This window comes from Perognathus longimembris, chromosome 18 (genome assembly GCF_023159225.1).
Source record: "Perognathus longimembris pacificus isolate PPM17 chromosome 18, ASM2315922v1, whole genome shotgun sequence".
In the NCBI taxonomy this organism is placed as follows: Eukaryota; Metazoa; Chordata; class Mammalia; order Rodentia; family Heteromyidae; genus Perognathus; species Perognathus longimembris.
In genome coordinates this window covers 44,325,389-44,331,388 of record NC_063178.1, presented here as the reverse complement: position 1 = coordinate 44,331,388, position 6,000 = coordinate 44,325,389, and the positions used below count along the sequence as shown (strand labels likewise).

The following is a 6,000-nucleotide window of genomic DNA, read 5'->3' as shown; positions in this document are numbered from 1 at the left end:
TATACAGATGAAAAAAGCAGTAGTAAAGTCAAGAAATTAAGTAAAATAGCCTGTGTTTTAAGTATAGTTTGTGACTTTAGCACTGTACAGATTGATATGGAAAAAGTAAAAGTAGAGTTCAACATGATCAAGATACTTTTTTCATGGTAAAATTTATTGGGTACATCTTAATTGTATGAAGTATTTCTAATGATTCAATATTTGGTGTTTCCATGCTGGAAATTAATATTTTAAGATTCTTAACAAAAACTATCCATTCCTTTTCGAATACTGGTTGCCACACTAGCAAGTAAGGAATTCAAGATTTACAATAGTAACTAATATGGGTCCTTCTTGAAATCTAAAATGCACATGTACTCCTTCTGGACCTTCCAGTAAAGCTGCCTTTGACAATGAAAGGTGAAGAGTACATATATGCCCTTCAATAATACATTCAATAATACTTTCAGAAGTAACTAGAATGTGGGGCACATTTCACCTTTCTAAAAACAAACAAAACTGTCATATAGCAAAGAAATAAGTTAATAAAAATAGAATTAAATGTAAAATAAATAGGATCTGATTCCATATTTGCCTTTTCATGGTTGGTAATAAGGAAGTCATCAAATCCTTATGCTCTTGTAGGGATCTGTTATTCACTATGAAGCATATGTTACATATACTAAAAATACAGAAAAATAATACTATCTACACTGGAAAAAAAAGCCAACTAAACAACACATGCCATCGTTTGTAGAGTCACATGTTGCTCAATAAAAAACTTTTCATAGATAAAGGGTAAAAAATGATTAAAATTTGTGACTGGTTGCCTCATTATTGCTTCTAAATATGTCTCCCCTTTGAATTTTTACCAGAACATTTTTCAGTCCCACTTTGACATCCTTGTTCCTCAATCTATAAATCAAAGGATTGAGCATGGGCCCAACATTAGTGTAGAAAACAGAAGAAAAGAGTCCCTGCTCCATAGATCCAGAAGAGTATTTAAGATACATGAATGATTCAGATTAAAAAACAATAGCCATTATGTGGGAAGTACAGGTACTGAAGGCTTTTGCTCTTCCTTGAGTGGATTTAACTTGGATAATGGTACTGATGTTAAAAACATAAGAAATAAGATGGTACAACTGGGGATTGTGATGTTAATGCCTACAACAATGATGACTATAATCTCATAGGTGCTTGTACAAGAAAGCACTAGTAGTGGTTGATGACCTTGACATTGCAAAAGGTCAGTCTAAGCATGCAGCCCGTGTGGACCATGGCTCCAGCAAAGCCCATTGTGTAGGCAGCAAAAGACAGCCCTTAACAGACCTGTTGGGACACGGTTATCTTATACAATAATAGATTACATATGGCCACATAGCAATCATAGGACATCGAGGTCAACATGTAGCATTTAGATGTTACAAAAAAGAGAACGAAAAAGAGCTGAAATTTGCACCCAATGTAGGAAATGACATTCTTCTTTAAGACGAAATTCAACATTTTGGGAGTGAAAACAGAAGAATAACAGAGATCAGTAAAGGAGAGGTTGAAGATGAAATAGTACATGGGAGTGCAGAGGTGAAAATTTAGAACAATAAGAGTGATCAAGCCTAGATTACCCACTAAGGCGACAATATAGATTATTAGAAATATGTAAAAGAGGGGTAGTTTGAGTTCTGGCTGATCTATTAATCCAGCAAGAATAAACTCAGTCAAGGAGTCATTTCCACCCAGTATTCTCATCATTGTAAATCTGAAATGACAGAGTAATGCATTAAGAGAGTTCCAAAATCCCTGCCTTCAATCTCTCAATTATGGACAAGTGGTACAATTCAAGTATTTCCCTTTTTGTGTATGATGTCTGAATGGCGAGTCTTATCCTACTTATCAACATTCCAATGACTCTATCGTTTTGTATTTTTACATGAGCTGACTGTGAAAAACCTTTATTCTTGTCCTCCCTAGAGATTTAGGAAGTGGTGTGGCTAAAGTAAAACTCTCCCTACTGATGTACTGAGTCTGTGGAGATGTGTCTCTCAAAATATCTTAAATTCTGATCCTTATTCATGTTTTCACTACTCTGTTCCCTTCTGATGATCAAAATAAAACAGGAAATTGCTGTAGAACAGCAAATCATACAGACATACTTCCTAGAAAGGATTTCCTCAAATCAGTGATGTCTGTCCAAATGATAACAGGTATGGGGGAGAGATGTGGTAGCTTAATATTTATAATCATAAACATCAATGTTTTTACTCACTTTTCTATGTGTTTTTCTTGCTACATGGAAAACGAAGTAAGGTTGGTGAATGTTCTTTCAAAGATCTTACATGGAGATCTGAAAGGAACACATGACATCAGTACAGGTGATATTTGTACTGATGTTTCTTTACTTTTATGACATGCAAATTCTCTCTACATAGATCATATAAAGAAAAGAACAAATTTTCCCTCCACTGACACTCCCGTTTCCTTCATGTCACTTGGAGCTATTCTTCTTGGTCTTGCTATCTAACAAAAGATGAGGGCATGCACTGAGTTTAAGAGGAGACGCAGTGAGGCAGCAGAGCTCCATACTATTGATTATTATTATTCCAGAGACTAATTCTCATTTTTCATTCATTTCATTGTCAACAGTGACCAAAAGTAATGGAGATAATATTAACTCACCTGGCTACAACTCAAGTAAATCAGTACTCCTCTCTCTTATGAATCTCACCTGCCTTTGTTCTGTAGGATGAACTGGCTTTGGAATTGTTAGTGCTGACCACATCCAGTTACAGAATCTTCCCCGTTGATTGGCAAAAATGTCATCATATAACATTCACAATTAAGGTGCTTGAGAATAACCAGGAAATAGAAATCAAACTTTGAATAATAGATCAGCCAACAGGAGAATAATAAAATTTCCAGACTTGCTGCCAGAGTTACAAAATCATCCATCAATGGAATTTGTTTAAGACTTCTAATTCTTTTAGTCCTAATTAGAAATTAGTCCAAAGAGCTCCTCTTAGTGTCTGTGTTTACCTCCTACTCTATGATAATAGCTGTGAACTTCCCAATAGGGATTTATAGTCTCCTGGGCATAAATGTTAGATGCCTGTGCTGTGACTGATAAAAATGAAAACATAATAAGTCATTACAATTTCTGCTAATCATACAGATAACATTTTAGCAAAAGTTTGTCTGTAATTATGACAGAGCAAATTTAATCAACCTTGTTAGTGGATCCTTGCTTGGAAACAAAACTGAATCTATTTTTATGTAAAAAACGTCAGGGCACAGTTTAGTGGACCACAGTAGTGACTAGTCTCATTAATGTTTTCATCAAGGCAAGCATTTCTTTTCCTTTCTACTCTAACTAGAAAAAAAGTTTGAAGCACTCAGATTAGTGTACTTATAATTTATGAAAGACCAAGTGAATACAGTGTGTTTCCTATAGTGTATTCCCATACTTCTCTCCTGTGTCATTAGAAATAAATTCCATTGTCATTTTGGTTGTAGTTAGTGGTCTCAGTGGAATATGTAAGAGGTATCACACTGCTTCCCATACACCTTACAATCTAATTTTCCAACCCCACATGGAAAGTGAAATCAGTGATCTACTTTTTACTTAGAAGGAGATCACAGTAGTTCTGACATGAACACTAAATTTCTTTCCTTTCTCAGAGACGGGGTCTTTGAAGACCAAACTTATCTTCATAAGCTTATGTTGAAGGCCTAGCAGGGAACAAAATATTTATTCTAGGCTAGAATACTATCTTTTACAGAGTGTACATTATTATATGTTAGCATTATGTGCTGACAGCAATGGCCTCTGTTTACTATATGGACATCTGTAATCTATTTCTCTATAACAGTGCCATGTCCCCCAAACTGTGTTGCTTTTTTAGATTTGGTTCCTTCTTCATGGAATTTTCTAGTGCTATGGCCCCTACTGAGTGTGACCTTCTGTGAGGCAAACACCATCAAACACTACTTGTGTGACACGCTCCCTTCATTGGAGCTCTCTTTTGTGGAATATGTGTCAATGAAATGGAGGTTTTCATTATGATTGGCATCAGCATCCTTGTACCCAGTGTCACAATCCTTATTTACTAAGGTTTCATCCTCTTCTGCATCTTCCATATCAGCTCCTCTGAGGGCAGGTCCCAAAGCCTCAAAACCACTTCTGCTATATCAATGAATAATGTCTTTTTATATCAATCATTTCCCTTGGACGAACCCTTTAATCTACAATTTGAGGATGACTGATATTAAAGCTACCTTGAGGAAAACTCTGAGTAGGAGAAAATATTGATCCTGAGCAGTGTCATTATCTGCTAATAGTTAAAGAGCAGGAAATTTTGGTGTATTTGTCCTAGTATTCTATTTTTTGCAGTTTAAAAAAAATATTGTCAAGATAATGTACAGAGGGGTTATAGTTACATATGTAAGGTAGTGAGTACATTTCTTGTCAAACTGGTTACCTCCTCCCTCATTTTTCTCCTACCTTCCTTCCTCCCCAATTCCCCATTCCTGAGGAAATAGAAAGACTTGGAAAAGATAGCAAGTGAAGTGAGGCCAGATCCAAAGAAACATAAACTCTATGGTTTCCCTCATTGGTAATAATTAGTGTAGTCCTAGAAAATAGTTTCAATAGTTTCAATCTTTGAGAAACCGAGTACACAGACACACAGATACAGACACACACAAACACACACACAGACACACACACACACACACACACACACATACTGTGGGAGCAGGGTGGATGAAACCAAACCTGCTTGTACCCTCCTTGAAGCAAGTAGTTGTGTATAATTAAAGGCATAAGATGTTGAAGTTTCTCATCAGGTGGCAATTGTGACAAAAATGAAGTTTATCTGTCATTGCTACTTTACAGAATAAGGAGTTAGAACTGCAAACCACAGTCAATAGCTTCAAAATAACTTCCAGGTAGTGTGCAACATTAGGGTTAGGCTGCTCCTTTTTGAAACCAGAGGGATTGAAGTCTTGATTCTAGCATTAATTTATCTTCCAGACACAGGAATAAATCTCCATGACAAAGAAGCACCTAGATTTTTATTTTCTTTAAAGGAGAGTCGATTTCAAAGCCAAGATTAATGTCTTACCTTTAATATAGCAGCACATTTAATATAGCTTTGACAGAAAAATCATATATGTGAGGATAAATCATAGTGTTTGTGTTAGTAATGTGGATCATACATTCTGAAATGAACCAACAATTAAGCTAATTAACATTTCAATCAACTCTACAAACATATCTTCTATGTGTTTTTTAAATATGTCTGTATGTGTAAGATTATTTTTAAAATGTATCCTGCTGGCAAATTACAGTAAACTATTGAAGTATTTTTGACTATTGATAACAAATGTTCTACTATAAATACTAAGATTAAGCATTTTTCACAATTACATCTTTTTATCTTTTGGAATACAGCACCTGGGTTTTCATTTGCACTGACCATGGCACCCAGTATACTACTCATTTCTTATTACTAGTGTATAGATAGAGCAGCATTATTTAGATTCCATTGTCTTGCTTATTATGCTTCCTCGAATTGTGAGATATACCCCTAAGACCTTGAGATATACTAGCTTCTTTACACCTTTAGAAGTCCAAATATTCAAGGATATTGGTAGGAAAATATCTGAAACCCATGTAGAGAAGGTTCAGGTGTTGCATTAAATAATTTTTCTCTTAGTACAGTTTTTTTTTTTTTTTTTTTTTTTTTTTGCCAGTCCTGGGGCTTGAACTCAGGTCCTGATCACTGTCCTTGGCTTCTTTTTGCTCAAGACTATCACTCTACCACTAGAGCCATGGCACCACTTCTGGCTTTTTCTATATATGTCGTGCTGAGGAATTGAATCCAGGGCTTCATGTACATGAGGCAAGCACTTTATCACTAGGCCATATTCCCAGCCCCTCAGTACACTTATTTTACACCCTACTAGGTTTGTTTATTTTGTGTCTTGGAGCACTAACTAAAACATTCCTATTGTATTTTACCT

The 6,000-nt window shown here is 35.5% G+C and overlaps 1 pseudogene; it reads right to left on the bottom strand.

Moving 5' to 3' along the window:
* Positions 1-788: 788 nt before the first annotated feature.
* The window catches only part of LOC125367000, a 48,892-nt pseudogene continuing 43,680 nt past the window's right edge, over positions 789-6,000 (bottom strand).